Source organism: Capra hircus, chromosome 3, assembly GCF_001704415.2.
Source record: "Capra hircus breed San Clemente chromosome 3, ASM170441v1, whole genome shotgun sequence".
NCBI classification, from domain to species: Eukaryota; Metazoa; Chordata; class Mammalia; order Artiodactyla; family Bovidae; genus Capra; species Capra hircus.
The window spans coordinates 89,041,500-89,052,584 of record NC_030810.1 but is presented as its reverse complement, the minus strand read 5'-3'; positions in this window follow the sequence as shown (position 1 = coordinate 89,052,584).

The following is an 11,085-nucleotide window of genomic DNA, read 5'->3' as shown; positions in this document are numbered from 1 at the left end:
GGGGGCCTGTTGGGAGTGAGCAGTAAAGGTTTCAGACTTCCTCCTAGTACGCTACCTCTTTCATTCACCTAATCCTTGAATCCCAAACCTCAGAATTATTCTTGACTCCAGCCTGCACTATACCTCCCCTATTTTTTTTCTTGACCTCATGGTGCAACATGCGGGATCAACCAGGGAGTGAACCCCTTGAATACTAGGCCAGCAGAGAAAGTGGCGAATCCTAACCCCTGGACTGCCAGGGAAGTCCCTCTCCTTTCTAACAGTTACAAGGGCAGGTAATTTTGCCCCTGAATATCTCATCCATATCTCTTCTCCAGTCTCCATAGCATCTGTCCTATTTTAGGTCCCTTTATCATCCTAACTACTTCAACAGCCTCCTGAACGGTGCCCTTGCTCAGAGTTTCTTCTCTCTCCTAGCCACCTACCCCACAGGCACTGGAGTGACCTTTCTTAAGTAGATATCTTAGGTTGTTTGGGTCCAGCTTCTGATTCCTTTTGACCACCTTTTTTAATTTCCCATCCCAGGGTCCCACTTCTCACTATAAGTGACTCCAGTCTAGCTCTTACCTTGTTCTGTTTACTTATTTACATATCTGTCCTTCACACTAAATAAACTATGAGTTTCTCAAGGATGGAGATTTTCTTACCCTAGGCTGTCCAGTCCAGCACCAGGCCCTTAGTGGACCTAATAAACATTGAATGACAGACATTTTCCTGCTCAAAAATCTAAGCTGAATTTTCATGCTCAGCAGCAGCATGAAAACAGCAGCTGTGTAGAACTCACACCAATCACCAATGAAGAACTTAGCTCTCATCCCAAAAGAAATACAAAGACTATTTTTCCAGAAAAGAACATTTATAGTTTTAAAGGCATTCTGTCTACATTTGTTGTTTACAAAGTCTTATGGACACAAATATTGCAGTTATGTTATTAGGCATAAATTATATAGCTATAGCTAAAAACAAATCAATACATTTTTTTCTTCAATAGTTAAAAAAATGGAATAATGCTGTTGTTCATAATGTTTAGTACCATAAAAATAAAACACAAAGGTAAGAGACCATTTAATAATCAGGAGGTATGAGAGTAACATACACAGAAAAAAGTTGGACTGTTGTCTACCTCCTGGCCTCTCCCAGGATAAAATCACAATGGGACCCCAGCCTCCTTTTATGCTGTTTTGTCTACCTGGAAAGTCTTTCCTTATGTTATATACCTGGAAGCTAGTGGCGGGATAGATTCCTGTGAACTGAAGAAGTGAGAGTGAGATACCGACTCAGAATGGATTTTCAGGTTCAAACAGTCCCAGACAATCATTTCACAGTGGGAGTTTCTGCACCCAGAGGAAAGGTAAATAATGTAAAAAAAGATAGGAGCGTAAGGTGGCCCACCTGGGTGTGAGGATCCATGGGAATATGTGGGGGGAAAAGGAATGAACTAAGTTGTTTTTTTTAAATAGCATTTATTATTTTTTATTCCATTGGTTCTTTGCGCGAGGGGGTTTCTCTAGTTGCAGTGCACAGGTTTCTCGTTGCCGTGGCTTCTCTCGTTGCAGAGCACGGGCTCTAGGGCACACAGTACTGGCAGCACAGGGGATCAGTAGTAGCAACTGTAGGGCACAGGCTCAGTAATTGTGGCACAAGGGCTTAGTTGCTCCACAGCATGTGGAATGTTCAAGATTGAATCCACGTCACCTGCATTGGTAGGCAGATTCCTCTTTACTGTACCACCAGGGAAGTCCTTAGATTTATTTTTAATTGGAGGATAATTGCTTTACAATGTTGTGTTGGCTTCTGCCATACAACAGTGTGAATCAGCCAGAAGCATACAGATATCCCCTCCCTCTTGAAGCTCCCTCCCACCCCTCTACCCCATTCCCTCCCTCTAGGCCATCACAGAGCACTGGGCTGAGCTCCCTTGTTACACAGCAACTTCCCACTAACTATTTTACACACAGTAATGTATATATTTCAAGAACTAAGATTTTTATAGCCACTTTTTCTCATTTGATCCTCAGAGCAACAAAGGGTAGGCAACCTTATTATTTGCATTCAATCTGCAAACATCTCTATTCATTCTTGCAACAGAAATCTAAAGGCCTAAATCTAAAGGCTGATTTGTAAATCAGCCAAATGCTGGAGATACAAAGATGGGACAAAATAAACAGAGCACTTGCCCTCAAGCAGAAAGATACGTGCAAACAGACAGCAGTGACCAAGGAGGAAATACACAAGGAGCACAAGGTGCTGTACAATTATATGCAGCGCTGACATTTTTCAGAGCCTTAGCTGCTCAAAGTGTGGCTGTCATGTGGGAGACAGTGAGAACTTCTGAGAAATGGAGGAAAACAGCTTTTGGTATTCAGAGACCAACAGCTTTTTTCTCTATGCCCTTCTTTCCCCACCTCAAATCAAAGTGGTTTAAAGCGTGCATAGAACTAGAAGAAAACCTCCATGCCCAGATCACTTTTCCTACTCCCTGGAGTTGAGCCCTTCTGCCATGACAGCAGCACCAGGAGACAAAGTCCTAGTCCCTTGAGGCTCTGGGGGCTGATTTTCTGAGCTGATCCTGGAAGATAGGTAAGGAATTCAATCAGGCAGTGGGGGTGGAAAGAAAGCTCACCAGGCAGTCAACGTAGAAAGATATTCTGGGCAGAAGGAACAGTTTGTGCAAAGGCGTGGAAGCATGAGAAACCACAGCAGTTAGGGAAGGTATGAGCTTCAGCGTGAACAGAGGCAAGTATGGCAGCAATTACCAGGAAATAAGGTTGCAGAGATGTATTGGTCCCGTAGTGTGGAGGGCCTTGCCTGCCACCACAAGGAATATCAAATTAATGTGTTATGCTTGCCCAAAGTGGGGTAGTGTTAGGTCACAATCGAGAGAAATGCAATTGGAAATAAAGGCTAGGGCTTGATAGATGACAAAGCTGAGGAGTTTGGATTGTTACTTGCAGGCCATCGAGCATCCTCTCAGTTTGGGATCTAATATGAGGCAGTAACTACAAGGCCCACTTTACACGCTGTTTCTTACACCTAACAGGGTCCTTTAGGTGTCAAATGCCCCTTTCTGAGTGTCAGCGCTTACCTCTGTGCTGCTTAGCCCACAAACAGTGGCTGAGCACGTGTTTTCCGGTTCTCTCTTCCGGGCCAAGGGAACACTTCCTCTTGTGTTCTTCAGTTCATCTCCTCAGTGGACTAGTACCAGCCATAACTTTAGGTTATGTCAAGTTTATTAAGTAACAGTATCTGGCCTTCTGGACAGAATTTTTGTTTCATGACCCTGTTGGAGCCTACGTAGTGAACTTTTGACGTGGAGGATAACTATTTTCACATGTGCCCCTTGGCCTGTGGGGTGACCAAATCCTTAGTGTTTTCAGACAGGTATGAGGAGCAGGGGAGAAGCAGCAAAGGCCCGGGTTCCCACTCTCATTCACGGCCACCTCCCACCACGGGGGCCTGCCTCCCTGGCTTTCAGTAAAGGACCCCAGGCCGTCCTCTCTCTCTCTCTCTCTCTCTCTCTCTCTCTCTCTCTCTCTCTCTCTCTCTCGACCAGACTCCCCTCTGCTCAGGGCCCACATTGATGAATTGCCCCATTTAATACCACAGCCTCAGTCTTTAGGGAGAAAGGCGTCACGTTTGCTCTTCTGAGAACGGGGCCCAATTCATTCTTGTCCAGGCAGCATAATAAATAACCTGCCCCTGTTGGCAAGGGGTTTATTAGAGACTGATGGGACATTTAACAATAACTGGGGTCTGTGATTTATTAGGTAGGGAGGTTGGTGGCGTCTCTGAAGACTAGGAAGGTGGAATTTAATTGATAAAGCAACTGTCAGCAGCAATGAGATGCACTCAATAGAATATGCATTTGAGGGCTTCTCTTTGGAGCTGTCAGGAAGGGTTTCTACTAATCATATTTAGCTCCTGTAAAGGTGGCGTCTGCTGGATATCTGGGTGAGACACAAACGGCAGGGAGGGGACTCCGAAAGGGGCCTAGGGAAGGGTGCACCTGTCAGTCGCCCGGCCCGATGGAAGACTGTGACACAAATGAGCAGAAGGAAAAAAGATTTTCATCACCCCCCCAAGAGAGGTCCCCTTTGAGACGCCTTTGTTTCTCTTCAATGAGCTGCTCAAGAGAGCAAGAGGTGCCGAGCACCCACTTGCTGAAGAAGGAGGGAAAGGCAAGAGTTAGGTGGCAAGAGAGATTTGTTCCGGAATTCTAAACTCCCTAAACCTGAACTATTTGCACCAGGGCCCCCTGCCTGACTCCCCACCCACAGACACTCAGGTACACAACACACTCCCACACACCAGAGGTACCCCACGTCCACACAGCCTCCTCCCGTCACTGCTGCTTTCATGCCAAGGACAGAGTCACAAAAACTCAGATGGATGGCGCCTCACCTTTTTTATTGTTGTTTCCCAGCTCTGGAGACCCCAGAATCCCGGCTGAGAAACTGGAAAGAAATTCTCGTGGTCTGGAGTGTGCAGGGCGTACCTTACCTCTTCGGCCCGCCCTCCATCCAGTTCCCTGACAACAAGGGAGCTTGCTTTTTATCTCTGAGGCCACCCTTGATGGCACTGAGGATGGCTCAGCTCTGTCCTCAGGCAGCCCTGAGCCTTTCCAAGCAGCTCTGCTAACATTCTCTGCTCCCCCCATCCCTCGGGCTGTTGCTCAGCCTTAAACAAGGCCATGTAAGGCACGAGAGGGGCTCTCTGAGGCCAGTCCGCTTCCCTCCTTTGATCTTCCCGCATCTATTCTTAGGTCCCAGGAGACTGATCTGCCTCCTTGTTCTCCCCAGGGAGAGAAAGGGAGGGGAAGGCCATAAGCAGGGAAGAAGGAGTAATTGTCACCGTCTAATCTGAGCCTCAGTGGTGACACTGAGGGACCTCTGAGCAGAATGGATACAGCAACTGGTTTGATTAAATCAAACCTCTCCTGCAACGTCATTAAATTAAACTGACAGGTCGGGAGCAGATGAGGGAGGGCAGGGGAATCATCGCCTCGGGTGGGGGCAGGCGAGGCTGGGCCGGGAAGAACATCAGATGGTGGCAGAGCAAGGCCTGTCCTTTCCCTTATTTGCTGACTATAGATAGGAGATGAGATTTATGGATGCGAGAGGCTGAAGTACCTGTCTGAGCACAAGCTGCGAAAGTGATGCACCGGCAGACTGCTGCCTCCCAGGAGGCTCCGCGAATTCCCTTGGCAGTCAGGCCTCACATTTGGAACAGTGTTCTTGACATTTCAAAGGGCCTCTACCCACTTTATCTGCACAACAAGCAGACAGAGTGAGATTATTTTCCTCACTTTGTAGCCAGAGAAACTGTGGTTGAGAGGGATTACAGAGCCAACTAGTAGGCAGAGACAGGCAGCAGAGCCAGTCCAAGGACCCCAGGTCTCCCACCTGCCCATCCCAGCCCGCGCGGCCCCAACATATGCCATATGGCAGAATTTCCCAGGACTCAGTCCCTGGACCACCAGCTCTTTCCCCACCCACCAGAGAAACGTAAACCACACAGCTTGCTTCATGGGCCGTCAGGAAAACGCCAGTCCCCATCTGGCTTGGTGCAGCCCACCTGCAAAGCACACAGCTGGCTTTCAAAGGTCACCAGGCCATCCTAAGGTGCTCATATCACTCTCCCACCAGCCCAAGCCCTTCTGAGTCATTTCCATTCCACCTTAATTACAAGTTGTGGGGTGGGGAGTGGGAAGTATAATGTTAGCAACACTAGCACACAGCAATAGGAGACGGATAACACTGATACCCTGCTGGCTTCCTCAACTGTCACCCAGTTCCTCACCTGCCAAAGCTAATTTTCCACTCACCAGTGGGTGAGAGCTCATTTCAGAGTGTGTGAGCCACACACGCACTCACATACACGCATGGGTACCCAGTGCCATTGCGAACCAAGTAATGCCTCAGCCAGGATGTCCCTGTTCTCACTTCCGATGCACCCTAATGATTTGTTTATTGACACCTGCGCCCCTCTCCAATCTATTTTTGGTGGGGAAGACACTGGGATGGGGATGCTGGCAAAGATGGCGCATAGTGATTACCATAGATGCCATGGATCCCTACCTCCTCCAAAGCAGGCTCATCACACACCAGTTAATGATTAGAACCTGGGACAGGGAGAACAAAGGACAGAGGGAAGGGGAGAGGGGAGCAGACTTTCAACCACTGCCACCATAAAGGAAACTGGAGGAGAGAGAGGGCACAGGATGGCACCATTTACTTGATGAGGATAGACAACAGGAAATAGTACCCACTAGGGGAGAGTGTGTATGGGCCACACCAGATATGGCCTCACTGTGCTCTTCCCTCATGGTTTTCACATGATTTTCATCACCACTCTTGACCTGAAAAAGATAGCGAAGAGCAGGTGGGCAGATAGGTCAATGGTACTCCAACAAATTATCACCAGCCTCCTGAGTTCATCACTGGTATTGTGACTGGCCACATCCAAATCCAACACCTCCAACCTATCCATCGGAAATCATAGATCTCCAAGGCAAGGAGTTGGATTCCTCTAGAAATACCTGCCAAAGTGTGATGGAAGGAAAAGAGGTCTTGGGTGAGGTGGGAAGAGGAGGGGAAGAAGAGGGAAGATCACAGGACCTGGGTTCCTATGCTGATTTTTGCTATCAGCAAGCTGGGTGACCTAGGGCAAATTACTCAACATTTCTGTGCTGCGCTCCCCTGTGTGTAAAACCATATGCTTGTGTGGGAAATGCAGACTCTCAAACTTTAGAGGTCACAGAGGAGAAAACTGAGACCCAAAGAGGTTAAATTACTTGTCTGAGGCCGCACAGTGAGGCAGTGGAGTGACAAGAGAGCATGCGTTCTGAACTGAAGCCAGAGCCTCTGCATGACCTGAGGGGAGTTCTGGCTCCCCATCCCCTTCCTCATTTGCAGAATGGAGCAATAGGAGTCCTGCTTCCGAGGGCTTGGGAAGAACAGATGAGTGCCTGACACAAGGAAAGCCTTTAACAAATGGTAGCTGGCTCTATTTTTAGTGATAGACTGGAGGTTCGGACCCATAGAGCTTGATTTCGGGTCTTTGCACAAGGTCACAATTCTCTGATTATCTATAAGATCCTTTTCAGCTTCCCAATTCTATGATTCTAAGTCAGAGAGATTAACATGCAAGTTATTTCCAAAACCCTCCAGGCGGACACAAAAGACCATTTAGGGGATTCATTATTCATTCTCCATTGCCTCAGTCACTTTCTATGGATGATGATTCATGAGGAATAATCACAGCAAAGAAAACCTGTCCAAATGCAGGAAGGAGGGAGGGCAATAAAAAAAAAACCCAAACTCCTTTGCATGTTCAGCTCCTATTCTTCCATTTGCATCTTCATTTAAGTGATGGTAGTGTTTCTTGGCCTCGTTGCCTTTCCGCTCAGGGAACTAGAGGCTGTCTCGGTACAGATTGAGTCCCTGCCCACCCCACCCGCTTCCCCATGAACCCCCTAGGAGATGGCCCAGCCTCTCTGGCCTAGCAGAACCCCTCACAGAAGCAGCTGTAACCTTTGGCACTGGTTCCCCTCAGGATCTCAAGGCTGAAATTTCAACTGGACCCCCAGGCTGATGTCTGGTCAGGGTGAAGACAGTTCTCCAGCGCCTGCAAAAGACCAAGGAGAGGCTTAGGAGCCAGCCTGATGGAAGCAGATGAGCAGTAAACCAAACCTGAAACGTGACCTCTTCTTCTCCTCACCCCATGGCCTCGGGGAGAAGCCGGTAGACTTCTTCCTCTCTTGCTGACAAATCTCCCCCTGGCAAGGGGCCAATGCCTGGTCCTTGCTTACAGCTTCCAGAAACTGGTGGAGAGGGCCAAGTCGTGTGTAATAAAACTAGCTTTCGCCCTGAGTTGCAGGTCATATGAAATTATAGGGAAGTCAGGGCTGGGCCTCTAGGGAGTCAGACATGTCAGCATATTCCCCAGAGAGTGCAGGGAGCTGGCCACTTTCCTTCCCAGTTTGCATCAACCAGCATTAGTTTGCACAAATTCCGTAAGTACTTCCCTTCGCTCTGCCCTGACATTCTTCAGGTGTTCTTTGCAGTTGAAAAATATTTGCTTTTCCAGCCAGTGTTTGCAAAATGGAAATGTTTACTTCCCTGCAGAAATGAGACCATCACTTAGGCACCATAAGCACAGGCCCATAACTGCAAATAGTTCCGAATAGGGGTGGGGAGCAGTCCATTGACTAACTGCTCAGTATTCAGACTAGTCTAATTTTGCGCTTACCTTCTGAATTGTTCAGGTGACATAGTCCATTCATTCATGGGAGTTTTCTCAAACTACTATCCCACTACTGCTTCCTCCAACACCATCCTGTGTTCCTCCCTCAAAATTTCAGTGCCTGTAAAACTGAGAACCTGGTCTCAGAGCCCAGGGAATTTGTAAAGAAGTGATGATCGTGGGAGTGGCATCTAAGTTAGCACTCTGTGTAAGAGTGATGGCTTTTCTGCAGAAGGGGAAGTCCCAGGACTCACTCCTTCAGTGGCTCATCATCCCAGTAATCCCCTTGTCTCCTGCTTTCTGCAGAGGAGCGCAGTAGGAAAAGGTTACCTTGGAAACAGGGAGACTTTATTATATCACCATAAAGATGAATCTCTTTGGGCCTCAGTTGCTCTGTAGGCAGGGAGAATGATACTCTATATTTGAAGACACTAAACGCTCAGGAGCTCCTTATGACTAGAGTCTTTGATTCTGCCACCCAGTCAAAAGAGTTTTTACTTAAATCCCAAAGTGAATCTTTCTTTTGGAACCTAGAGAGCTCCCAACATACAGGCCACTTCGTCTCTCTGCTGTTTCCCCTGGTGTTGGAATTGAAGAGGCTTCTGTCTAAGGTGGACAGAGGAAGATGTCATGAAAACTGAGAGGTTCATTTTAAGAAGAGTTAGGCTTCTGTCCAGTTCCTCCCCCACCATCTGAGCATTCACACCAGACACACAGTCTCTGCTCAGCACCTCTGGGCCTGCCTGCCAGGAGAGGTCCTCTGGGTGGACAGAAACAGTTCCGCAGTGATATCTGAACACATTCCAACAGCACATGTTTATCTCTAGGGTCAGCCTTTCCTGTTGATGCTCAGGAGGCATGGGGGGAGCGGGGAGGGGGATTGGGATACTGGTGTTGGCAGCCACAAGGGATGGAGGCATGCACGCAATGGGGACACGGACCCCACCCTTGGGAGGGTGATGTCATAATGAGGTTTCTAGACTGTGTGTGGCCACATATCTCTTTCCTCACATAAGGATGAGCTCCCTAGCTCTTCTGTTGGCAGTGGAGATGAGATAGGCACAGCCTCACTCAGCAGTGCCTCATCCAGAGCAGGCTAGGACTTGGTGGATGGAGACGTCCAGGTGGGGACCATAGGATCTGGAGCCAGAAGAATGGCACTGTTTCCATTGTTTAGTTTAGGATCTGAGCTCTGTTGGGACACAACAGGTTCTGCCTAACCCTTTGAGTTCAGTCATCAGTGCCAGGACCTTCAGGCTCTGGCAGTGGGGCAGAGGGGACCCCCTTCCCTGAGAGGCTGGGCAAACCACGGGAGTTTTTACACCGTTAGGAACTGTCTCCAGGAGCTGCAACTGGCTCCCTCAAGAAAAGTACTTATCCCCACCAGCAGGGGGCAAAGCTGAGATACCTTCTGAGGGTTCCACCCCAGCTCTGGACGGCTTTGAGAAAGTACCTTCACATCCAATCTCAACACCTTTGATTTATTCTTTATTTTCAAATGAGGTAATCTCACCTTCCCCCCAGGCTGAGTTTTAGGGGGCAGGAGGGAGGAGGCTGAACCATTTGATTCCTCTTCAACAAAAATGAATCATGTCCCCTATCACCCACCCCCCAGCCTCAGCCCAGGAATATTTATCTCTGTTTACACAACCATGGCAACAGGCTTTATTCTCTACTACTCAGGAGGAAAAAGAAAAAGTGAAGGGCAGTGCATTTTCCTACTCCTGTCTCCTGCTCTGCTCAGGTGACAGATCTATCATTTTAGAAATCAGGTAAGACAGAGATAGCCCTGCACTCTGGTGTAACGCTGTTCTTCTCAGGGACAGGGGAGCAAGAAAGCTGTAATGTACGAGGATCATAAAAGCACTCCAGAGCTTGACAGTGATTGTCCTCCAGAATCCTGTGGGAACCACAGTACTAGCATTTCTGACTTGTCTGCAAATCCTCTTCTGAGCACTGCAGTGAGATTATGGTCTTTTTTTTTTTTTGTCTTGCCATAGCTTCGACCTTAAAAGTGGGTGGTGTGCAATCTTTGGCTTTGCTAACAATATATTCTTCATCTCGAAGATGGATTCCTCTTGCCGTGACCACTTCACAGATTATCAAAATAGAGTTTTGTAATGAATGTAAATTCACACGTTTAAACTATAAGTAAGGGAAACTATGGAGAAGAAATGGCAACCCACTCCAGTGTTCTTGTCTGGAGAATCCCAGGGACGGCGGAGCCTGGTGGGCTGCCGTCTCTGGGGTCGCACAGAGTCGGACACGACTGCAGTGACTTAGCAGCAGCAGCAGAAGGGAAACTAAGGCCAGTCAAAGGAAAGAATTTGTTCGAGATCATACTGTGTTGTCAACAGTTTGTTGTTGTTGTTCAGTCCGCCCAGTCGCCTCTGATTCTTTGCAACCCCATGGACTGTAGCGCCAGGCCTCCCTGTCCCTCACCAACTCCAGAAGTCTGCCCAAGTTCATGTCCATAGTCTAGAAGGCCTGATTACCCAGTCCTGAATTCTTGCCAGAAGATCAGCCTGCATCTCTTGGAGTTTTAACCATAGCCATACTCCTACTAACATCCAAGAGGATTTCAATCCATGAGGTCACAGGCATGGAAAAAAATCAGACCTGAAACTTGATTCCCAAGACTATTTCAACCACTAGCACAAACTCCATGCTTCCTATAGTTGCCGCTGTGCTGGGTGCTGGAAAGCAAAGCACACCCCTCTGGGTTGGAGAACCATTTTGTGGTGTTTTCTCCCCCCTTTCCACCCTCCCCCGCATAAAGCTTCCCCCTTAGACTAAATGTTAATGGGCAGTCCCAGAGGATTCAACTTCAGAACTAGTTCA